This window comes from Psammomys obesus, unplaced genomic scaffold, assembly GCF_907164565.1.
Source record: "Psammomys obesus unplaced genomic scaffold, mPsaObe1.curated_primary_1811, whole genome shotgun sequence".
In the NCBI taxonomy this organism is placed as follows: Eukaryota; Metazoa; Chordata; class Mammalia; order Rodentia; family Muridae; genus Psammomys; species Psammomys obesus.
This window is the reverse complement of record NW_026591872.1, coordinates 4,779,068-4,805,457: the sequence shown is the minus strand read 5'-3', so window position 1 is coordinate 4,805,457 and position 26,390 is coordinate 4,779,068. Positions and strand designations below refer to the sequence as shown.

Sequence of the window (26,390 nt, the reverse complement as noted above, 5' to 3'; positions counted from 1 at the left end):
TCAAATTGGTGTTCTCCAGAAAAGCAGTACACACTTGTAACCACTGAAACACCACTCCATACTCAACTTTTGTAATTTAATTTGATATTAAAATAGGTTTTATGCATAAACACTTATGTATGTACGTATGTGTATGTATGTACATATGTATGCACGTATGTATAATTATTACCACAGCACCTAAAACATATATAAAAGTGTTAAAATGCAGTTGCCTTTATTATAATAAATCCTTGATCTGGCCACTAACACATCATCTACAGCACTGGCTATTAAGTTAAATAAGTTATATCACAAAAGAGAAAAAAAAAAACTTTATAAAGGGGCTTAGGGTAGACCATAACAATAGAGAGCATGTTTAGTGTATGAGAGCCCTTGACTCAATCCCTAGAACCATTAAAAAAAGGGACAAAACAAAACCCAGAAGTCTTTAGAGTAACCTATTCAAATGTCATGAGGGCTCCTTATCTCAACTTGCTAATTAAATCATAGAAAAAAGTAGAATAAAGAACAAGTAGAATAAGTATCATTTACTATTTAATAGTGAATGATCATATTCTGCTCACTAGAATTACAGATTTGTTTGTTTAATATTTATAAGATATCACTGCTACTCACATTCACAGCTTGTCCTTTAAATTTCTATTTTTTTAAGGAACTAAGCACACAAAATTACAAGCAAGTGGATCATGGGACTGAAAAAAATTTTCCAACGTCTTGTTAAATAATTTATGTCCTATGTATAAAATGTGATGCTATAAAATCATTTCAAATATATTTATAATCACTGATAAAGTTGTTGGAGCTTATCATTGACTTTTGGATACACATTATAAATAGTTTGCATAGTAGGGTTCCATTTCAATAAAATTACATATGCAAATATGTATGTATGTATGTATGTATACACACACACACATACACATTTTGCTGGCTAGTTTTATTTGAACTTCACATAATCCTGAGTCATTTAAAAGAGGGAGCTCAACTGAAAAACAAATGCCCCCACCAAACTGGCCTATTAGAAAGCCTGTAGTGCATTTAGTTGATTGATGATTGATATAGGATGACCCAGCTCACTGTAGACAGTGGCACTACTTGGCTGGTGGTCCTGAGTACTGTAAGAAAGCAACCTGAGCATGCCACTAAGTAGCATTCCTCCATGGCCTACACACAAGCTCCTATAACCAGGCTACTGCCATATTTGAGTTCCTACCCTAACTTTCCTCAATCATGAGTATAATGTGAAACTGTATGCTGACATAAATCTCTTTCCTCCCCAAGTTATAGTCAAAGCTGTAAATAAGAAATGAACATGCGTCAAGTTCTTTAAAACGTCTAAATTATAAATCCTCTGGCTCATAGGATAATGGGAAAAGTTCACTGCACAGTTCTATACAGTTACACTTGTCCAAATGTCATAAAAATATCAATATAAAATTCATTTTTAACTCAAACATGGAAATACACACCTATAATCTCATCATTGGAAAGTAAATAAGAGACATCACAAGTTCATTCCAGCCTGGGCTACATAGCCAGCTTAAGGCATGCCAACATGCCTAAGCTACATAGTAAAACTCCAGAATAAAAACAAAACAAAACATAACAAAGGAAAAAAAGCAAAGAAAAAAAATTAACAATTTACCAAGTTTACCCACAGCTTTCTAGTTACTTAGTCATACTCTAAATTTGTTCTATACTAACTAAAAACTTTGTTAGTTTTCATCTTTGACATTATGTACACAGGATGAAATGATTTTCACTAGTAACCCAATAGACATAACTTGGTTACATCTGCAGAATATAGCAGTAGAGGAAGTTTATGAGCTCTGGGTTTATATTTAAGACAATATTATAATAGATTTATAGGGAAATCAAGCCAGTAGTGATACCACATTTTGCTTAGCATATTGTACTTTAAAAAATGAACTCTTAGAAACAATGCATCATTAATTTCAACTAAAGTATACTATATACAGCTACTCAAAGGGCTATTTAGTCTGAAAACATTAAAAAAAATGAATACTCAGATTTATCAAACAACCTGTGAGCCCAAAAAAGCCATATTTGAAGGATAAAATTTTCTTTCAGTTAAGGACAGACAGACACACCTTAAAAAACAAAGTCACATAAATAATACATACTTTGCCTTTGCCTTGCTTCTGATTTTTTCCTTCAATGTCTTCAAAATCTGTGTCAGAAGAAAAATGTGTTTCTGACTCCCTATGACAAAAAGATAAGCAAATATTTAGAAATGTAAATGATGTTTCCAATTGTTCAACATTATCTTAAAAGATATACATGGTTGACTCATTACAAATCAGTGGGTAACAAATAAAACAAACTTATGGATGTGGAAAAGGGTACTGTGGGGAGGAGGAGGAGATGACTAGAGTAGAAAGAAGAGAGGATGTAGGGTAAATATAAACAGAATGTACTATATACATTCTGAAGTAATCAAAGAAGAATTTAATTAATAAAAACTCAGTATTATTACTCAAAGCAACTTATATACTTTCATAAAATAAACCTCAGAACATTACTAAATATGTAAGACTATATGGAAAATTACAAAGAATACTATAAATCATGAACTAAAACAGGAGAATAAATTTTAGCACTGCATAGCAATGATCTCTTCCCCACCCCCAAGTCGGGTTTTGCTGTTTGGCCCTGGTTGTCCCAGAACTCACTATGTAGACCATGCTAGCCTTGAACTCAAGAGATCTGCCTCTACCTCCTAAGTGCTAGGATTAAAGGCATATATCACCACACTCAGCTAACAGCAGTGATCTTTTAGAAATAGAATCTCAGTGTTCTCATCTATAACACAATATACACTGAAAGAATGGAATCTTTCAAGTCTATTCAACCTTCAACATACAAAACTACAGTCTTAACAAAGTGACCCTTGTTTTTAGGGATGGGGATACTTTGTATAAACTGCATTTTCTCATCTACATTAATGAAACTGATTTAAATTAAACATAAATTCAATTAACACACATGGTTCTTTCTTTATGCTTCATGTGCATGATCATGGGTAAACTAACCCTACCTTATTCAAACAGTTTAAAGCAAGACATACATTGTTTATTTATATATATATATATATATATATATATATATATATATATATATATAAAAAACACTGGGTTTTACAATAAAGCCACCATGATAGACAGTGGTATAACCACTGAAAATGTGTAAATGCAGAGTCAGTTTTGCCTAAAAATAAATAGAAGGAAATGGAAAGACTATCTTATAAAGCTAATCCTTTCTACATTCCTTCCATTTCTATTTCTTTACCATAATATTACCAGCTGTCCAGACATTATGAGTTAGCAAGTTTACCTCATAAATCTACAGTAATGGTTAAGATACTACCAGGAGGTCAGGTGCAATGGTGCATGCCTGTAATCCCAGCATGAGGAGAGGCAGAGCTGGCAGATCTCTGTGAGTTCGAGGATAGCCTGGCCCAAAACGTGAGTCCAGGATGGCCAAGGCTACACACAGAAACCCTATCCAAAAACCAAAAAATCAACAACCCCCAAAAGAATATACTTCGAGTAATTTATAGCACTTACCTACAAAGTAACTTAAACAATTTACTGATGATAATGGGAATCCTAATTATGTTCTATCATGGTGAGAGGAAAGTTCTGAGAGTTGATCACCAAAAACTCAATGACAAATATAATCGTAACCATGAAGTTTAAAAGATGTTTGCCACTCATGTTTTATATATGCATATAGCATGGCAAAGAAATTAAAACATTTCCAATTATCTTCATACATAAATTAGATTGGTTTTTGTTCCCAGATACTTGGGGAATACCAACTCTTGGCTCAGCAACTGTTAAAAAATTGTGTGAACTGTAGTCCTCAAAATATCTCAATTGCCACAGAAGAATCAAAGGCATAATAAAGTTCTATTGCGCCCAACTGTCCAAATCACAAGAATAAGCCATTAGAAACAAAACATGCAAACAAACAAACAAAAAAAAAAAAAAAAACATGTTAATGAAAATCAAATCAGGTCATGAAAATAAGAATTTAAAGTTACCCCCGAAGAGCATTCCCCCTCCCCTAGTCTGTCTTAACTCCACTGTTGTCCAATGTCTTAAGGCTAAATGAACACTAGTCTAGATCAATTAATATGTTGACAAAAAACTGAGATAACTCTTCAATAGTTTGAAACAGGACTAATCTACTAATACTAGAGAACTGAATTTTCTGTTCGTTACTGTCCCTAAAATCTCACATCCCAAACAAATACTATTATCTCTTCTACTTCCACTGCCTGTCATTATCCATTATCCTACAGATATGATATCCTGTAAATTATTTAATGTATTATATATCAATATTCTAATCTACAATATAAACTTTTTAATGATCTTGAATCATGATCGACATAATTGCATTTTTTTTCTTGCTTCCTAACCTTAAAATAAGAGCTAATAAAAGCAGGCATGCCTGTCTTAATTCCTTACAGTATAAGGTCCTAATATACAGTCGTATCTTTAACAAGAATATGCTCCTTGGGAGACTGTTTTGTTTTTGTAATCAGGCACTCATTATGTAAGCCTCAAACTGCCAATTTTCCTGCCTCCACTTCATGAGTACTGGGATCACCAGTATGTACCACTAAACATGGTCCAATATTTCCTTTAACAAAAAAAAAAAAAAAAAAAAAAAAAAGAATGCAAAACTTGGAATATGGCTCACTAAAGATGCTGTTTTGTCTTAGAAACCTTAAAGCATAGGAAATACACTCTGCAATTAACATCACAATTTGGGCTGAAAATGTGACTCAGCAGGATACTTCTCTACAATGCCTGGGTTCAATCCCTAGCAATGCATAAAAATGAATGTGGTCATATATGCCTCTAACCCAAGCATCTGACAAGCAGGAGTTTCAGGAATTCAAAATCATCAGCTACATAGTGAATTTAAGGCCAGGCTAGGCTACATGAGACTCTGTCTCAAAACAAAAACATAATTTTGAAGACAACAGCTGTAACTTAATAGTAAATAACTTGACTAGCATACATATGGACCTGGGTTTAATCTTAGAACCTTGAGGAAAAGTCGCAAAATCCCAATAGACTCATAATCTCCACCAAAGAAAAGTTATTAAAAATATGAAAAGCTACCTACTAATAAAGGTAGAAACCGGCTGCCACGTACAACATATCTACCTACTGCAGTCAATATTTTTATCCATTAAACTTTTTCTACTGAATCTAGCCCCATAAAGAATATAAAAGAAATTGTATGCAAAATAAAGCTAAACAGAGCTATAAGCAATTTAAAGTCTTACTTTTAATTCAGAAACCTCATGAACTACTACTAAATATAAAAACAGCTCTTTCACTCACACAGTGATGCATAACTTTCATCCCAACACTTGAGGGCAGATGTGTACAGATTTCTGTTGAGGTGTAGGTCAGCTGGGACTACAGTTTTTTTTTTTTTGAGACCCAACTGTATGCAAATAAAATGACTCCTACATAGGCAGGGTCTCATTGAATAGCCCCAAAATGTCACCATCTCTTCAACTTATTATCTAGGCATGGTGGCATTCAGTTTATTCCCAGCAAAAATAAATACTTCAAGAGCTACTATTCCCAAAAGTAAATAAAGCAAGGTGTATTACAATAAAAGCAGACTAAAGAATATAGGTGATGATTTTTAGACTTCTTTGTTTTATATGTATTAGTGTTTTGTGCGAATGTATGTAAGCTTGTGCACCATAAGCATGCCTGGTACCCAAAGAGAGTATCAGATCCCCTGGAACCAGAGTTACAGATAATTAAAGTGACCACATAAGTACTGGGAACTGAAACTAGAGGATCTGTAAACAATAAGTCCTCTTAACCATTAGCCATCTCTTCAGCCTCAGAAATGGGGATAACTTTAAAGACAGGATAGAGAAACGGAGATGTAGGTAGGTGGGTGGTCAAGTATTTAAACATCTTCTCTAGACCAATATGCATGTATATAACTTGTTTCTGCAACAAATGGTAGAGATGTCTTACATTCATTTAATTTAATAACAAAACGTGACACTGCAATCTAAATACTAATGTATGGTATTATTTCTTACTAATTAAATGACTGAAAGTTTTGATAATCTTGATATTCTTCCTCAAAACAACTAGTACTATGTGATGGTATGAAAGAAAATGGCCCACATAGGCACATATGCTTGGTCCTCACATACTAACACTGTTTGAGATAGATTAGAAGATGTAGTCTGGTTGGAGGACAATGTCACTGGGGGATTTTGAAATGTCAAAGTCCACCCCAGATGCAGTCAGTCAGTCTGTCTCTCCCTTTTATTCTCCCTTTTTGCCTGCAGATCAGGATTTAAAGTTCTCCAATACTGCTACACTGCCATGACAGTCTACTTACTGCCACGATGATCATAGACTAAATCTCTAAAACTATAAGCAGGCCTCCAATTATATGATTTTTTTCATACGACTTTCCATGGACATGGTGTCTCTTTACAGCAAGAGAGCAGTAACTAAGACCTCACAGTGCCAACAATGGATTCAGAACTGCAGATAAAAAAAAAAAAAAAAAAAAAAAAAAAAAACCTAATAGTAGAGACTGGAGAGATGGCTCAGTAGTTAAAAGCATGTGTCCTCTTGCAGTGTTCACTTTCCAGTAACTCCAGCTGAGAGAGAATCTGGTGCTCTGTTCCGGCATTAACAGGCAACTGCATACACATTCATTTACCCACATTATGGACACATGCACAAACATATAACTAAAAATAGATTTATAAAATAATAAATTATACCATATGTAAAGTTTTAAAAATATTACAAAAGTACTAAAAAAATCAATGAGTACCAATTTTGAAAAAACTTTCAAAACATACATGTTAATTCATATATTAAGACTGCATGGAGAATCAATTTAATCAAAATTACTATTTCAATTTTACAGAAAAAACAACTATTTAAATGTTCTTACAATACAAAGTACTTACTGCAGTAGATTAAAATCAGTTGGTATTTCTGGAGCTGCTATCATTTCTTTATCATCTTCTGGAACACACCAATGTCAGAAATATATTCATATATTTATGTGAGTAAAATGACAGTGTGGTTCCTCTAAGAAAGACAATTCCTTTAAAGAGGAAAAAAAATGACATATTCATTATAAATATACCACAATAAACATCAAGAAATATTCACACTCAAAAGCTAAATTCCTCAGTGTCTCTTAATGTGTTTTAATAAGTATTTTGTTCTCTTCCATTTGGCTGGATGTTAAGAACTCTTATAGACCTATAGTAATAATACACCATCAGAGAGTATTGTATTATAAATAAATTTGTTTATAATTTCTCATGACGCTATAACCTGGTGCTCCCCAGGCCTCGCAATCCATCCATTAATCTATCCATTTGCATGTGTATATGTACATAAATAAAAAACATATAAATAAAATACACATATATGTAAATAAGTATACACTAAATAAAAATAGAATGTAGCTCTCTTACTAGTCCTGAAGTTCTGAAGTCCCTAAGAAAAGTTATAATTTTATTGATGGTGTCAAGACATGGCTAAAATCTTAAAATATAATTTTAAAACATGATATAAACAAGTTTTTCCACCCTTGATAAAACATACATAACAAAACTTGGTTTTTGAGCCCAGTCATGATAATGCCATATTGTGTTGAAAAGCGGTGAAATGTTAGGTCTGATCTAGTCCCCTCAATGTGCCTGCATATTTGAGTGTGATCTACAACACAACAAATAAAAACTGTCAGAGAAAAATAAAAACACTACCTGTAGCTAGCTATGGTGGTGTACATCTATAAACCTAGAAGCCATAAGCTTGAAACCAGCCTGGACTACATAACAAGAAGGGGAAAAAAGGCGAAACACCTGGTCTAAAAAAAAAAGTATAAGTCAGGGCATAAGAAAAGGATTACTTCTAGCTATGAAGTTCAAGGGGTACCTCCTAAATGAAAGAATGATCTGCTATCAAAGAACTGGTATATAGCGGGAAAGGAGGCGGAACAGGCTGAAGCTAAGGTCTGTATCTCTTAGAATATAAAATGTAAAATCTTGAGCTGCACTATGTCCCCTGACCTCCATCTTCCATGCCACTGCTCTCTGCCTGCCTTCCCAAGGAGTCCTGCTGGCCCCAGAAATATCCAGGTTATACTCCCCAGCCCCACCCCACCCAAATGCATGCCTTCCAAGCCCCTCTGGGTCATAGCCAGCAGCTGTGAGCTATGCTCTAGATCCACTGTCCAGGCCACAAATCTGCCCGCCTTCCCAAGGAGGCCTGCCAGCCCCAGGAACATCCAGGAATCCTGCAGGAACCAAAAATACAGAGGTGGCTGGCTGGCACCAGAGACAACCAGAAAGCAAAATGCTAGCATAAGAACAAAAATCAATAAAAGCCAGGGCAATATGGCACCTCTGGAGTTCACATATCTTACTACATGAACTGAGAAAATCCTGGAGAGAGAAAACCTAGGAAAGAGAACAGAAACTATAGCCACAAGCATCACCTACAGAATTACAAGAGATGAAAGAGAGACTCTCAAGCAAAGAAGATACTCAGTCAAATAAAATGTGAAAATCTAAAAAGTTCCTGACACAAAACATCCAAGAAATCTAGGACACTATGAAAAAAATGAAACCTAAGAATGAAAAGAATGGAAGGAGAAGATTCTTAGCTCCAAGCCTAGAAAATATTTCCAATAAAATCATAGAAGAAAAATTTCCCAACCTAAAATAAAGAAAGTGATGCTTATAAATGTACAAAAATCAAACTTAAACAATATCTATGCACATATCCAGCCTCACAGAAGATAACAGAAGGAAAACCCTAACCAAAGGAAGCAACTACATTCAAGAAAACATAGGAAATAAATAACTCCACTGCATCAAAACCAAAGAGAAATACACAAACACTACAATCACCAACATCAAAATAACAGAAACTAGCAATCATTGATCACTATTATCTCAACATCTATGGACTTAATTACCTAATAAAAGCACATAGGGTAAAAGAATGGATGCATAAATAGGAACTATCATTCTGTTTACAGATGTCTTAGAGACCCTAACAGACCATAGACGTCAGCACAGACTATTATATCCAGCAAAACTTTCAATCACCGTAGATAAAACATATTCCATTACAAAACCAAAGTTAAATAATATCTATGCACAAATCCAGCCCTATAGAACATTCTAAATGGAAAATTCCAATGCAAGGACGCTATCTACAGCAGAAAACAAAGGGGGGAAAAAAGCCACACCAGCAAAACAAAAAGAGAAGAATGAACACACACACACACACACACACACACACACACACACAAACAACACCAACATCAAAATAACAAGAACTAACAATCATTGGTAATTAATATCTCTCAATATCAATGAACTCAATTCTGCTATAAGAGAGACACAGAATGGATGCAAGAACAGGATCCATCATTTTGTTGCAAACAAGAAACATACCTCAGCAACAAAGATAAGCATTATCTCAGACTAAAGGGTTAGAAAAAAATTTTCCAAGTAAATGGATCCAAGAAACAAGCAGGAGTAGCCATTCTAATACCTAATAAAATAGATATTCAGCCAAAATTAATCAAAACAGATGGGGAAGAGCACTTCATTCTCAAATCAAACGAAAACTCTAACAAGAGGACATCTCAATTCTGAGTATGTATGCCCCAAATGCAAGGGCAGCTACTTTCATAAAAGAAACATTACTAAAGCTGATATCATACATAGAACCCCACACATTAATAGTGGGAGACTTCAACACCCCACTCTCACCAACGGACAGGTCAAGACAGAAATTAAATAGAGAAATAAGGAAACAGATGTTATTAACCAAATGGATCTAACTGATATCTATAGAACATCTCATCCAAACACAAAAGAATTATACTTTCTAGGCTAGAGAGATGGCTCAGGGGTTAAGAGCACTGGCTGCACTTCTAAAGGTCCTGAGTTCAATTCCCAGCAACCACATGGTTGCTCAAAAGCTGGTGTCCTCCTCTGGCCTGCAGGCATACATGCAGGCAGAATAGTGTATATATAATAAATAAATATTTTTTTAAGAAAAGAATATACTTTCTAAGCATTACAGGAACCTTCTCCAAAATTGACCATATACTTGGTCACAAATCAAGCCTAAACTGATACAAGAAAATTGAATTAACCTTCCGTATCTTACCAGATCAATATTGGATTAAAGCTAGACTTTAACAACATCAGAAACAACAAAAAAGCCTATAAAGTCATAAAAACTGAACAGCTCTCTACTCAATGACCACTGGGTCAAAGAAGAAATTTAAAAAATTATTTAAAGGCTTTCTAGAATTCAGTGAAGAGGAAGACACAACATATCCAAAATTATAAGACAAAAATGAAAGCAGTGCTAAAAGGAAAGTTCATAGCATTAAGTGCCTTCATAAAGAAATTGGAGCGATCTCATACTAGTCACTTAAGAGCACACCAAAAAGCTCTAAAACAAAGAGCAAACACACACAAGAGGAGGACAAAGCAGGAAATAATCAAACTCAGGACTGAAATCAACAAATTAGAAACAAATAGAACAATACAAAAAAAAAAAATCAAAGAAACCAAGAGCTGGTTCTTCGAAGAAAATCAAGATAGACAAAGTCTTAGCCAAACTTACTAAAAGGCAGAAAGACACTATCCAAATCAACAAAATCAGAAAAAAAAAAAAAAAAAAAAAACAAAAAAACCACGGGTCTGGAGTGATGGCTCAGCTGTAAAGAGCACTGGTTGCTATTCCAGTGGACCTGGGTTCAATTCCCAGCACTGATATGGCTACAGACTACTTTTTGCAACTCCAGTTCCAGGGAATCTGAAACCCTCACACAGAGATATATACATGTAGACAAAACATCAATGAACATAAACTTTAAAACAAAAAAGGAAAAAGAAAAGGAAAGGAGCATAACAAATAGCAAGGAAATCCAAAGAATCATTAGGTCTTGCTTCAAAAATATATACTCCACAAAATTGGAAAATCTAAATGAAATGAATGATTTTCTTGATAGTTTCCATTTACTAAAGTTAAATAAATATCAGGTAAACAATTTAAATAGACCTGAAACCCTAAGGAAATAGAAGCAGTCATTAAAAGTCTCCTACCCCTACCCCCCCAAAAAAGCTCAGGGCCAGATGGTTTTAGGGCAGAAGTCTGCAAAACTTTGAAACTGTTCCACAAAATGGAAACATAACATTGCCAAACTCATTCTTTGAGACCAAAATCACTCTGATACCTAAACCACACAAGGAATCAAAGAATTTCAGACCTATTCCCTTTATGAACATTGATGGAAAAATAGTCAATAATGTACTCGCAAACCAAATCCAAGAACACATCAAATACATCATCCACCATGATCAAGTAGGCTTCATCCCAGGAATGCAGGGATGGTTCAACATATGAAAATCCATCAATGTAATTCACCATATAAACAAACTGAAGAGAAAAACCACATGATCATATTAGATTCTGAAAAGGCCTTTGACAAAATCCAATACCCCTTCATGCTAAAAGACTAAGAGATCAGGGATAAAAGGTGCATACCTGAACACAATAAAGGCAATATTCAGCAAGCCAATAACCAACATCAAATTAAATGGAGAGAAACTTAAAGCAATTCCACTAAAATAAGAGACAAGAAAAAGCTGCCCACTCTCTCCATATCTATTCAATATATTACTTGAAAAATCTAGCTAAAGCAACAGAACAATTAAAAGAGATCAAAGGGATACAAATTGGAAAACAAGAAGTCAAAAAATCACTATTCATGGATGATATGATAGTATACATAAGTGAGCCCAAGAAATCTACTAGGAACTCCTACAGCTGATAAACACCTTGAGCAAAGTGGTTGAATACAAAATTAACTTAATAAAATCAGTACAATTCCTTTATATAAATGCTAAATGGGCTGAGAAAAAAATCAGGAAACAATACTCTTCACAACAGCTACAAATAATATAAAATATCTTGGCATAACACAACCAAGCAAGTGAAAGATCTGTATGACAAAACTTCAGGTCTTTTAAGAAACGAACTGAAGATATCAGAAGATGGAAAGATCTCCCCTGCTCATGGACGGGTAGGTAGGATTAAAATAATAAAAATGGCCATCTTACCAAAAGCAATCTACAGATTCAATAAAATTCCCATCAAAATACCAACACAAATCTTTACAGATCTTGAAATAACAATTCTCAACTTCAAATGGAAAAACAAAAAAAAAAAAAAAAAACAAGAATAGCAAATCCAATACTGTACAGTAACAGATCTTCTGGAGGGAGCTCCATCCCAGATCTCAAGCTGTACTATAGAGCAAAAGTAATTAAAAACTACATGGTACTGGTATAGAAACAGAATGGTGGATCAATGGAATGGAACAGAAGACCCAGAAATAAACCCACACACCTATGAACACTTGATTTTTGACAAAGAGGCCAAAACCATACAATGGAAAAAACAAAGCATCTTCAACAAATGGTGCTGGTCTAACTGGATATTTATGTGTAGAAGAATGTGAATAGATTCATATTTATCACCCTGCACAAAACTCCAAGTCCAAGTGGATCAAAGACCTCAACATAAAACCAGACGCACTAATCGAATAGGAGAGACAGTGAGAAAAAGCCTTGAACTCATTGGCACAGGAGACAACCTCCTGAACAGAACACCAACAGTTCAGGGTCTAAGATCAACAATTAATAAATGGGACCTTATAAAACTCAAAGTCTTTTGTAAGGTAAAGAACACTGTCAATAGAAAAAAAGTGGCAGCCCACAGACTGGGAATAGATCTTCACCAACCCTACATCTAACAGAGAACTAATATCCAAAATATATAAAGACTTTGTGAAAATCTTTTGTAAGGTAAAGGACAATGTCAATAGAAAAAAGTGGCAGCTGACAGACTGGGAAAAGATCTTCATCAACCCTACATCTCACAGAGAACTAATATCCAAAATATATGAAGACCTTGAAAAATCAGATACCAATAAATCTAACATCCCAATTAATAAATGGGATACAGAGCTAAACAGATAATTCTCAACAGAGGACTCTCTAATGGCCAAGAAGTGTTTAAAGAAATCTTTCATGTCCTTAGTCACGGAAGAAACGCAAAAACAATTCTGAGATTCCATTTTAACACTCATCAGAATGGCTAAGATAAAAAACTCAAGTGAAAGCACATGCTGGCAAGGATCCAGAGCAAAAAGAACTGTCCTCCATTGGTGGTGGGATTACAAACTTCTACAATCATTGTGGAAATCAATTTTGGATATTTCTCAGAAAATTGGTGGAAGTTCTACCTCAAGGTCCAGCTACACTACTCCTAGGCATATACCAAAAAGATTCCCCACCATACCACAAGGACACTTGCACAACTATGTTCATAACAGCTTTATTCATAATAGCCAGAAACTGGAAACAACCTACATGTTCCTCAACGGATAAAGAAAATGTGGTACATTTACACAACAGAATACTACTCAGTTATTAAAAACAAGGACATCATAAAACTTGCTGGCAAATGGATAGACCTAGAAAATATCCTAGCCAGGTGTGGTCTATAAAATTAGTCCAGGACAGCCAAGGCTGCTCTAAAAACAAAGTAAAACAAAGAATAGAAAAAAAAAAATAATAACATCCTGAGTGTGTTAATCCAGTCCCAGGAAGACAAGCATGGTAAGTACTCACTTGTAAGTGGATATTAGCCATAAAATAGTGGGTAACCATGCTATAATCCACAGACCCAAAAAAGGTAAGTAACAAGGAGAAGGGTCCAAGGGAGTATGTTTGAATCTCAGTGTGATGGGCAAAAAAAAAAAAAAAAAAGACATTAGAGGTGGACGGTGGATGGAGGAAGACAACTTGGTGATACCAGGGGTAGGAAGGGTAACAGGAGGGCTCAAGTATGGGAAGGACTGAAGTAAAGAGAACTGGGAGAAGGAACTGAAACTGGGGGGGGGGTACCTCTGGGATAAGGCAGAAACCTAGGACAAGGGCAACTCCCAGAAATCTATGAGGGTGACCCTAGCTAAGATTCCTATCAGTGGAGGGTATGGAACCTGAAATGGTCACCTCCTGTAACTAAGCAGGACTTACAATGGAGATTGGGGATACCAACCTACCCACAAAACCTTTGATGCAAAATTTGTCCTGCCTACAAGATGTACAGGTATAAAGACGGAGCAGAGATTAAGACAATCAACAACTGAAGACTGGCCCCAACTTGAGACCCATCCTATGAGAAAGAGCCAACCCCTGATACTATTAATCATATTCTGTTATACTTCCAGACAGGTGCCTAGCATAACTGTCCTCTGAGAGGCTTCATCCAGCAACTGGTAGAAAAAGATGCACAGACCCTCAGCCAAACAATTAGGCAGACCTCGAGGAATCTTGTGGAAAAGAGAGATGAAGAATTGAAGGAACGGGGTTGGGGATTTAGCTCAGTGGTAGAGCGCTTGCCTAGCAAGCGCAAGGCCCTGGGTTCGGTCCTCAGCTCTGGAAAAAAAAAAAAAAAAAGAATTGAAGGAGCCAGAATGGTCAAGGACATAAGAAAACCTACAGATTCAACTAGCCTGGGCCCATAGAGACTGAACTCACAGAGACTGAACTGCCAGACAGAGAGCATGCATTGGATGGACCTAGGACCCCTACACACGTGAAACAGTTGTGCAGCTTGGTCCTAATGCATGATGTCTAACAGCATTCTCTTGTAAATTCCAAAGTAACTTTGCTATTTTAAGTTCTGATAAATTGGTCAGTTAATAAGTTAACCAGACAATTAAGAATGACAAAAACTACTGGGCAAGGTGACTCACATCTTTAATACCAGCATTTGGGAGGTAGAGGCAGGTGGATCTCTGTGAGTTTGAGACTAGTTTGTTGTATACAGTAATTCCAGAACAGCCAGAGTATACAGTGAGACCCTGTCTTATAAGTATGTATGTGTGTGTATGAATGTATGTATGTGTATATATACAAAGATGTATATGTATACACAGAGATGTATATATACACATAAGTATATATGTATATACATATATAATATTAAAGATATTAAGTTTTATGTATATATACAATTAACAAAATATATGAAGTTTGGCATTTTTAGGTTTAAAAGGTATATACTTTACTTTAGAAATTGTTTTTTCATATTTCTTGTGTAGGTAGTTCCATATAAAAGATCATTGTTCTGTTTAATGCTACCGTTAAACAATACCTCTAGCCCCACAATGTTTGCTGCTTGTGAAGTACTCAGAGGTTTAATGACAAACATAGATGGATGCTGAGTATTTCTGAAATCATACCACCCTAATTTCCTAAAGTGTTGGTTGAGAATTTATGCCTTTACAATTCCCTTAAAATATCATTTTTCTTCTTCTAAAACATTATGTGGGACATTAGAAGACAAATATATTTTATATGTGATGATAAACCTCAGAAATATAAATTATTAGACAGTTCTTTAGGTTACAGTAATAAAGCTGGATTGAAACTTGGAGGGGGACAGTGGTTTAGTGTAGGAGGGAGACCATACTAATAGGTTTATTTTAAGATTTTGCAACCTGAACTTTTCAGATAAAAGATAAACTGTCTCCCTTCCAAAATCTCTTTAAATGTTTAAATGCTTAGTTCTGTTAGAACGTAGAATCATGTGATGCTTAAATTAAAGCATGAAAGACTAAAAAGCCAATCATTTCTGTTCTGCAAGTTATTAATTTTAAAAAAATATGCTCAAAGATCACAAGGTGGAGCTCTCACCCAGTATCAAAGGAAAAGTTTGAGGTCTTTATCACATATAGGGGTTCCCTTTAACTCCTACAAAAGTGATGTTATTTTAACAACTGGGAAAGACAGCACAGACAGGAAATACACTACAGTCTCCACAACTACTTTCCTGAAAAGGGCAGTTTGCAGCAACTAGTTTCTGCTTTTTCTTATTAAAATGTAAAGCCATCACATTTGTAAAACTGAGTGAATAAATTAGTAAGACCATCTCTATTAGGTTCATGGGCATACGGTACAATCCCTCTCCATCTATACTTTAGTTAACCATAGTTTCACTTAACCTAGATTAAAAACTCTGCCAAAATGGTAAATGAAAACCTTCCAGAAGAAAACAACCCTAAATCTGTAAGTGCTAACAATTACTCTAATTTAAAAAATGATATTTTGCACTCTATATTCATCCCAACTGAGACATGAGACCCTTAGTCCAGAAATCCATCCTGCATATACATTACATGCCTTCTAGTCACACAGTGGCTGTCTTGGTTATCAGATCCACTATGTCATTCATCATCACTGTTTTTGTCCAAACACCCCTTGCTTAACTTAGTAATAGCCACATGAGGTGCAACTTTTTATTCATTATATCAAATCTGTTTTATTATTACTTACTGTTAACCTATTTGCAAACTAATTGTATCACATGTACTTATAGGTGGAAAAGCACAGTACTAAATAGGGTTCACTTCCATCTCTATTTTCAGACACCCACTGAAAGGATTAGATATATGCCCACAAACTAGGTGGCCATTGTATATTGCTAGTAGTTATTAAATACATGAAATTTAAAAAAAAAAAAAGAGAACCTGGACAACAACGCAGTCAGTGATTATAGATAGTAGGGGAGTAAAAGATGGGGGTTCAACAAGAAAAAAAAATGTCTAACTTATTCCTAAAAATCCAATACTCTTTTGAGCTTATACTCAACTGTAAACAGTTTCTGACTCCTCTAAGAATTCTACCTTGTCAGTATATACTTGCTTTATCTCCCTATCTCAGAAACTAGAACCATGAACACGAACCACCAGAAACAGTTTCCATGTGTCTTTCAAGTTGGCCAAACTTAAAAAACTCTAATATTGTTCTCTTCTCATCTACCTGACTGGTTATATGACATTAAATACCATAGTACAGCCAGCATGTTGAATAAAATCTTTATTTAATTCTAAATCTAAGTCCCTAGTTTGCTCTATGAAACTACAGTGAACCAGAAATCATATGGCTCTAATAAAAAAAATGACACGCAAAATATTAGTTTCATCATATTATCACCAGAAGAATCATTCCTTTTATCATTTTAAAAACTGTTTTATAAGGGCCATTTGAGGGGTTGTATGGAAACCTAACACAGTAGCACCCTCTTAAAATATTTACATATATAAAAAATGGAATCACCAAATAACAGGGGAGACCAAGCCCCAACTAGACATCTCTTGCCACCAAATGAAACCTCGGTGTCAAGAATGGGTTACATCTATTTATATTATTGGCCAAAGGGGCTCCAAGCAAAGCCCCAAACAACTCAGGCTATTGCCAAGGCTATTTGTTTCTCTCTACAAACTAATGATAATACACTATTGCTAAAGACAACATCAACTTCTAGAACATGGAGAAGTCAAGCTAGTGCTTACCTAGGGCCTTTATCCCTACTGACTAGTATTCATGACTAGAAGGCATTCAGCATGCTATGGGAAGAAAAAGGCAAACATTAACAGTTACAAACCCTTCTTTTCTATCTACAGTGGTGATACACCTACAAGATATGCTGGTACAATAGGGGCACAAAGCTTGTGGGACTAACCAGCCATATATGATTGTATTTAAGGCCCACTGCATGAGATGAAACCCAGGCCTGACACTACTTGGGGGGCCAAGAACCTGACACTAGCCAGGTCATGCACCTAGGGAAAAACCAAATACTGCTGTTCTGACTCTCAATAACATCCTACAATACTCATAGATCAGTGTCTTACCCAGCCATCACCAGAGATACTTCCTTTTGAAGTAGACAGGAAAAAATAAATACAGAGACCCACAAGAGGTCAATGTGCAGAGACTGAAAGACCTAGGAACACACAGTTCTAAATGAAGTATTTCCATCAAATCCCTCCCCTCAGTGTTGAGAGGGGAAGTAGACACAAGCCCCCATCCCTAATCCAGAAGATATCTTCAACTGACAATGACTCTCAATGGAAAAATTGTATTTCTCTGGTGGATTCTCATTGGCTATTCAAATTACTCTTAAAGATAAACAGCATCCATGCCCAGCAACAGATGGCCAACACAAAAAAAACTCAATGACTTTTTTGAGGGTTTTATTTCACAGACAAAAAAAAAATTTCATTTCCTTTTGCATTTGGTTTTTATAAATGTATGTGCCTCAGTATAGTGTTTCTTGTACTTTTTGGCTTTTTCCTGTTTTGTTTGTTTTATCTTCTTCTGGTTTATTCTTCTTTTATATTTTATTATTATTTTAGAATTCTGTAAAGTTGTAGGATACAAAAATCACACACAATTCCCTTTACTTCTATGTATTAATAATGAACAACCCAAAGCAGAAATTAATAAAACAATTCCATCTTCAATGACATCAATAATAAAATACCTATGAATAAGCTGGACAGTTGTGGCACATGCCTTTAGTATAGCACATGAGAGGTACTGGTAGGTAGATTTCTGCTTTCGAGGCCAGCCTGGTCTACAGAGTGAGGTCCAAGAACAGAACTGCCAAGGCTACATAGAGAAACTGTCTCACAAAAATCATACAATGAAAATAACATATTGATAAAAGAAGTTAAAAACGCAAATACAGAGAAAGGTACTCTACATTAATGGGTTGGAAAACTTAAGATTGTAATATTCATAATATTTAATATGGTCAGCCAGGCACGTAGTACATGCCTGTAATCTCAGCACTCAGGGAGACAGAGGCATGTGAATCTCTAGGAGTTTGAGGCCAACCTGGTCTATAAAGCGAGCTCAGGACAGGCAAGGCTACACAGAGAAACCCTGTTTTGAAGAAAAAAAAATAATAGGATCAATAGACTCAATAAAACTTTTATCAAAATTAGACCAACATTTTTTACAAAGACAGAAGAAATATTCTTCCTAAAATTTACATAGAATTCAAAGTTCCCCAGTCAGTCAAACCAATTTTGGGAAAAAAAAAAAGTTATAGAACTCATACTGCTTGATTTCAAAATATGGGTACCTATAATCACAGCACTCTGAAGCTGATGCAGGCAGATTCCTGTGAGTTTTATTCCTGTTAAACTGATCAAAAGAATCCTGGGATACCCACGGATGCATAGTTAGGACATTGTCTCAAAAATATGCTACTAAATGCTATATTAATATACGGTACAACAGTAACAAAAATCATGCAGTACTGACATAAAAAGAAAAAGAAAGCAATGGAATATAATATAGAGCCTAAAAATAAACCCTCACATATATGACATAAAATGATCTTCCATAAGAGGAAGGATATTCAATAAATGGTGCTTGGGTACCAAGAACCATATGGAAACCCAGTTAAACTCTTAAAACACTCAACAAAAGTCAACTCAAAATGTATTAAGCATCTATGGGACCTAAAATGTAAGATTTATTCCAGAAACTACAGGGACAGTTTCGTGGTATCGCAATTAGCAGATGATGATGATAAAATAAAGCCAACAAAGACTTTCTTAAAATTAAAACTTTTATGAATTCAACAGTTTGAAAACCCCATCTACAGAATGGAAGAAATTATGACATTCTGTATGTATAGAATCCTACTGCTTAAAAATACAAAACAGGTCTCAAATTGTAAGTTGGTAGACTTCTCTGAATATATTTCTAAAAAGATAATACCAGCAGCAAGCCAATAATAGGACAACAGTATACACAAAGATGCTTAACATCACCAATAATCAAATAAGGAAAATCCAGGCTAGAATGAGATATAATTTCAAACTGATTAGGATAGTTACTATTTAAAAACAAGGGCTAGGGAGATAGCTCAGTCAATATCTGCACAAGCATGAGGATCTGAGCTCAATTTCCAGAACTCACATAAAAAGGTTGTGCATGAATCTACAGAGATACTTCCAAGATTAAAATACTTGCTGCTCTTGCAGAGAACCTGGGGTTAGCTCCCCACACCCACTAACAACAGCTTATAACTCCAGTTCCAGGGAATCCAACACCTTCTTCTAGCCTCTGTGGGCATCTGCACATACACACACAAACACATACACACACACACAGAGTGTGAGTGTTCACAGTCGTGCACACACACAAACCATAAACATTTTAATTAACTGGATATAGGGATGGCTAGATGGCACTGCAGGTAAAAGTGCTTGTTGTGCATACCAGCCCAACAATTCCAGATCTATGGCTAGAAGTCACCTTAAGGTGGGGAAAAAAAGAACTCCACAAAAGTCTCCTCTGACCTTATAGAGATGTTGTGGCACACACAATAATAAATTTCCTGATTTTAATTTGGGCAAATTTATATGAACCTATAATTTCATCACAGGGAAGTAAGGACTAGGGCTTCCTGGCTTGTAAGCATATACAACTTAGTTAGTTCCAAGCCAGTGTAAGACTCTGTCTCAAAAAAAAAAGAAAGAAAGAAAAGAGCCAGGTGAAAGGCATTTGCAGAATAACACCTGAGGCTGCCCTCTGCCCCATATATTTGCAATAAATACATACAAAGAAGAAACATTTATGAGTAAGAATGTGGAGAAATCAGAATCCCTTGCACTGCTAGAGGGACTGCAGAATATTGTAACCTCTATGAAAATTAGTATAGAACATCCATAGTATTTGAAAACAGAGCTACCATATGATTCCGTACGCATAAACATAATACAGAAAGCAGAAGCTTGACTAAATATGCACACATTCACATTCACAGTAATGCTACTGATATTACTCAAGAGGTAGAAGAGCACCAAATGTCCATCCACAGATCAATGGATAAACAAAATGTGCTATAAAAGTACAATACACTATTTACTATTAAATCTTAAAAAGGGGAACTGTCATATAGCATACTAGCAGAAACAAAGTAAACCGGTAGTTACCGAGGATATAGGAAAAAGAAAAGGGGAAGTCATTTTATCAGTTTTCAGCTACAGATTACAACATGTAAAATGTTCTGAAAATGTATCTCCTAAAAATGTAAATATACTATGTAATAACCTCCCAAAACCACATTAACAAAGACAATTTTTAAAAGGTTAATTCATTAAATAAACTAAAGTATATGTGTGTTGCTTCTAAACCTCACCAGAAACTACATTTTATGCTGTAACGCATTCTATTTTCATTGCCTATCTATATCCATGAGTATGTACCATGTACTTTAGTATATTCAAACAAAGCCAACTCCCAATCTGAGACCCAAGATGATCAGACTTTTTAAAAGCTTGCTAGAGTATATATGAAACCAAAAGGCTATCATACTTCTAAGCCACCATAAACACAATAAACCAATTAAAGCATCTTGTAAAACATTCTCAAAAGGACTATCTGCCTTCTAAGAGAGTATGTAAAGTAACAACACAGCAAACAATAGTTTAGAACATATGTAAAATAAATATGCATTAAAATTAATGTGTTTTGAATAGATCTAAAAGTATACAACAGTGAACCTGAAACTACAACCACAGAGAGATTCTTAGTTGCGTTAACTGATATTATGACATCTTTGGTTGAACCAATGGCTTACTTGCTAAGTCACTGGTGACAAAAAGACCTAGATGAATTAGAAACTCTTCCACAGCAAAATATTGTAATGATAAGCTGCTACTACTCACGAATACACAAAGTTATTAAATAAGGTAACAAGAGTAGCAAAAAGCACGTATAAGCAGACTCTTCATATGCAAGGATCTATCATCTGACTCTAGTCTGTGGTTCTGACTTCATTCAAGGTACTAGAAATGCTATTTTAACATGAAAAATATCTTTCTCCTCCACCCAACAATGATTGTGCTTAGCTCTCCTGGTTAATAATTTTCAATTTAAAAAAGCTTTTTTATCTCCAACTGCTTCATATAAATAATTCTGTTGATATTTACCAAATATACCAGTTATATATCATTTCTTAAATATACTTGATTATGTCTCCACACAGGTCATCTCATGTAAACTCCTTTGGCTAACCATAATTTACTACTTTGTGAATATTAATCTTGATTGCCAACTTGATTGGATAGAAAAATGTTAGAGATTAGCACATTATTGCTTCAGGTGTGTCTGTAAGGGCATTCCAAAGAAAATTAAGTAGGGGGGTGGAGAGCCACACTATGAAGTGGGAGGCACCACATAGATTGCAGTCCCAGTAAGAATAAAAAGGGAAAGAGAAATTCCACGAGAGCAGACATTCTCCCTACCTCTACTTTCTGGTTGCTATAGAGTGAGCTGCTGTGCTTCTTTATGCCCTTCTTACTTTGGAAACGGCACAAAAATCTTTCCTCCACTGTTTATTTCAGAGTTTGTCACAAAGATAAAAAAGTAATTAACATGGATCACAACTTCTCATCTGCACATTTCTCTCACAAAATTTACAGAGCAACAAGAGTTTATTCACTGCTATGTACATTTTTTACCTAGTTACTAGAAAATCTACTATTTTATTGTGTAGATAACTTGTAGACGATCAAATAGTTCAGAAGTCAGGACAGCAGATTGAACTTTGGTGCTATAAAAAAAAAGACTACTTTCAGGACTTCCACATACAGATCATTGATAAAAATCATCAACACCCTTAAGATCTGCTAGGTGGTCTAGCATTTACTATCAAGGTTTTCATGAAGCAGTGTTATCAGCCTTCTATCATTCAACACAGGAAAAGGTTGCAAAATAAAAATGAGGGGTCTGGTGAGATGGCACAGTAAATAAAGGTACCTTCTGATAAGTGAAGAGACCTGAGATCAATCCAGATTCCCCAAACCAACATGGTAGAAGGGGTGAAGCAAGCTCAGCAAGTTGTCCTCTACTTAACTCCAAAACACTCCATTGTATGCATGGGTGTGTAAGCACTCCCACACACACAATAAATAAAAATCTAATTTAAAACAAATGCAAAATGATTAGAGATGGTAACTCAGTGTTAGTTAACTTGCCTAGAGCCACAAGACACTGGGTTTAATAATTAGCACAGCCCAGAAAATGAAAATTAAAGAAAGCAAGGGAAGTGGGGAATACTACAAGAAGTAAATAAGTATTTCCTAGTGGCCTGTTATGACATAGGGAATGATAAAATAAAGATAGGGTGCAGTCTATAGAAACCTTCTAAGCTGGGCTCAATGGCACATGCCTGTAATTCCAACACTCAGGGAAGCTTGAGTTCGAGGCTATCCTGGTATACAAAGTGAGCCCAGAACAATCAAAGCTACACAGAGAAATCCTGTCTCAGAAATAAAGAGAGGGGGGAGAGAGAGAGGGAGGGAGGGAGGGAGGGAGAGAGGGAGGGAGGGAGGGAGGGAGGGGGAGAGAGAAGAGAAATAGGAGAAAGGAGAGGGGGAGAGAGAAAGAAAGAAAGAAAAAAGAAAAAGAAAAAAAGAAAGAAACCTTCTATACTTTTCCATATAATTTAAATTTTGAAATAAGGAAATAAATTTCTCATTCAAAAAAATGAAACTGCAATGTAATTATTCATGTGTATCAAATTAGACCATAGATGAGAACATAGAGAAAGCACTTAATAAATCAAGTGACATTAAAAGGAAACACTTTTTATGCTTGGGGGCATGGATTCAAGGAGCAAAGGAAGAGAGAAAATTAAGAGCTGGAAACCTGGACCAATGGTAGATTTACTCATGTAAGGTCTTCAGTTTGAGCCGTAATACACAAACACACAAACACACACATGAAGAAAGGGAAAAGAAGCAAAAAAAATTTAAGCTTCATACTACAGTTTTTTTTATAACATTCTCTTCTTCTAAATTTACTTTATGCCACAGGAGAAAACAAGTAATAAGAAGAAGAATCAAAGTTTTGAGCTGAGGATGTAGCTCAGTGGTATAATGTTTGCCTAGTATGCTAGGAGTCTGAGCTCAGTATCAAACACTATTAAATTTAAGTATGATAAAATTAGCAAAGAAACATTTTAAACATATGTTAAAATTGAAGAGAAATGTAAAATAATGACAAAATATCACTATACCTACCATAACTTCCAAAATTAAAAAGTAACATCAAAGCCAGCAAAGGTACAGAGAAATTGACACCACATATTTCTGTTAGGAACCTAAAATGGTAGTCACTCTTGCAAGGAGCTTAGAGGTTTCTTTAAACACTGGACAGGCATTTACCAAAGCAACTAGGAATCTTACTCCCGAATATTTATCCACAGAGATAAAACCTACTGCTTTGCAAAACTGTATGTAAAGCTTTGTAATAGCCAAAATTTGATAGAAACTGTAAATGAACTGATTGTGTCCCACATAAATGCTTACATTGAGGACAAGAGTGTTGGTGCAAACCTATAATGTCAGCACTTAGACAGGATTATGAGGAAGGAGGATCTCAAATTCTAGGTCATAGGGGGCTACAGAGCACGGCTTTGTTTCAAAATAAATTCACAGGCTTAAATCCTAACTCTCAATACTTCAGCATGTGAAATCACTTAAAGTGGGAGCAGGGAGGGTTACAAAAATTACCAAGTTAAAATGAGGTCATTAGTGGGCTTTAACACAATAAATAGCAGGAGTTCATAATAACTGGGAAATTAGATGCACAGGAAAAGCACCACATGAAAATAAAGGCAGATCCTGTCACATTAATAATAAGTACTTTGGAAGAAAATTTTAAAAATGAATACAGAAGTGGGTGATGCTACCATAAACTAAGAAAATCAAAGCATACTAGCAAGCTGCCAGAAACTAGAAGAGATGGCATGAACACAGTATTCAGAAGGAATCAACTGTGGCAATAACATGATCTTCACTTCTATCTTCCAGAATAAATTTCTCACTATATGGCTCATCAGGTAAAGGATCAGGACCTGAATTCAATCTGTCTACACACAGAGAGACATACTGTGACACCAGCATGCTTGTGGGCACATGCACATATACTAAAGAAAATACAATTTCTTTTCTGAGACAAACTCTTACTGTGTAGCCCTGGCTAGACTGGAAATCACTCTATATAGACCAGGCTTAGTTACAACTCAAGTGATCCACTTGCCTCTGCCTCCTAAGTGCTACGTTTAAAAGTGTACAACACCATGGCCAACCATAAACTGCTATTTTAAAAAAATTTAAAGATCAATACTATAGTGTTAAAAGGTTAAGAGCTTTGTTTAAAGCTATAGAAATATTAAGAAACAAAACTTTATCAGGTGTTGTGGTGCATTCTTGTAATCCCAGCAACCAGAATGATATAGGACAATGTCAGAGTATAAAATCAGACCAAGCTATACAGCAAAGCCTTGTCAACCAGGCTTTGGGGGGACTGGTTTGTGTTTTTGTTGTCATTTGGGGGAAAAAAGATGGGAAGAGGGGGTTAAAGAGCTAAACTCCTGTGTTAAAACTATCTACTGCTTTTGTTAGGGATAACTTGTTGCCCCTTAGAGCAGTATCTGGAGACTGATCTTGGGATCGTGGGCTTTTGTAGGTCTGAGGTTGGGGCTCTGTGCCCCAGTACCCAAGCGGTAATCTGTGGCGGGTGAGTACCACTATCCTTGTAACAGCAGGCTATCTAGTGCACAGTAGGCCCCTGGGTTGGGCCAGTCTGCAGGACCTTTTCCAGGGATATACTGGGTGGTCTAGGTCAGTTCCCTTTGCTTCGTTCCCTGTGAGAATTTCTCCCGACAGTGACTCTAATCAAGAGAGAAGACCCTGACTGAAATGCTCAATCCCCATCTCAAAAGGCAAAGAGGAAGAACATCAGAAAAAGAAGGAAACAGGAAACAAGTTAGGAACCTGCCAGAGGGCCTCTGAAAGGCTCTGCCCTGCAGACTATCAAAGCAGATGCTGAGACTTATGACCAACTCTTGGGCAGAGTCCATGGAATCTTATGAAAGAAGTGGGAAATAGTAAGATCTGGAGAGGACAGGAACTCCACAAGGAGAGCAACAGAACAAGAAAATTTGAACACAGGGGTCTTCCCAGAGACTCATACTCCAACCAAGTACCAGGCATGGAGATAACCTAGAACTCCTACACAGGTGTAGCCCATGGCAGTTTACTGTCCAAGTGGGTTCCATAGTAATGGGAACAGGGACTGCTTCTGACATAATCTGATTGGCCTGCTCTTTGATCACCTCCTCCTGAGGGGGGAGCAGCCTTACCAGGCCACAGAAGATGACAATGCAGCCACTCCTGATGAGATCTGAGAGACTAAGAACAGAATGAAGGAGAGGAGGACCTCCCCTATCAGTGGACTTGGGGAGGGGCATTCGTGAAGAAGGGGGAGGGAGGGTGGAATCGGGAGGGGAGGAGGGAGGGGCTTATGGGGGGATACAAAGTGAATAAAGTGTAATTAATAAAAATAAAAAAAGCAT

At 35.9% G+C, this 26,390-nt stretch overlaps 1 long non-coding RNA gene across 1 annotated transcript in view; it reads right to left on the bottom strand.

The window, feature by feature from the left end:
• Positions 1 to 2,140: 2,140 nt before the first annotated feature.
• The window catches only part of LOC129680497 (uncharacterized), a 64,602-nt gene continuing 40,352 nt past the window's right edge, over positions 2,141 to 26,390 (bottom strand). Inside the window, exons 2-3 of the long non-coding RNA XR_008720699.1 lie at positions 7,010 to 7,149; positions 2,141 to 2,226 (exon numbers count right to left, since the gene is read on the bottom strand). This is a non-coding gene — a long non-coding RNA (uncharacterized LOC129680497). The remainder of the gene's footprint in view (positions 2,227 to 7,009; positions 7,150 to 26,390) is intronic.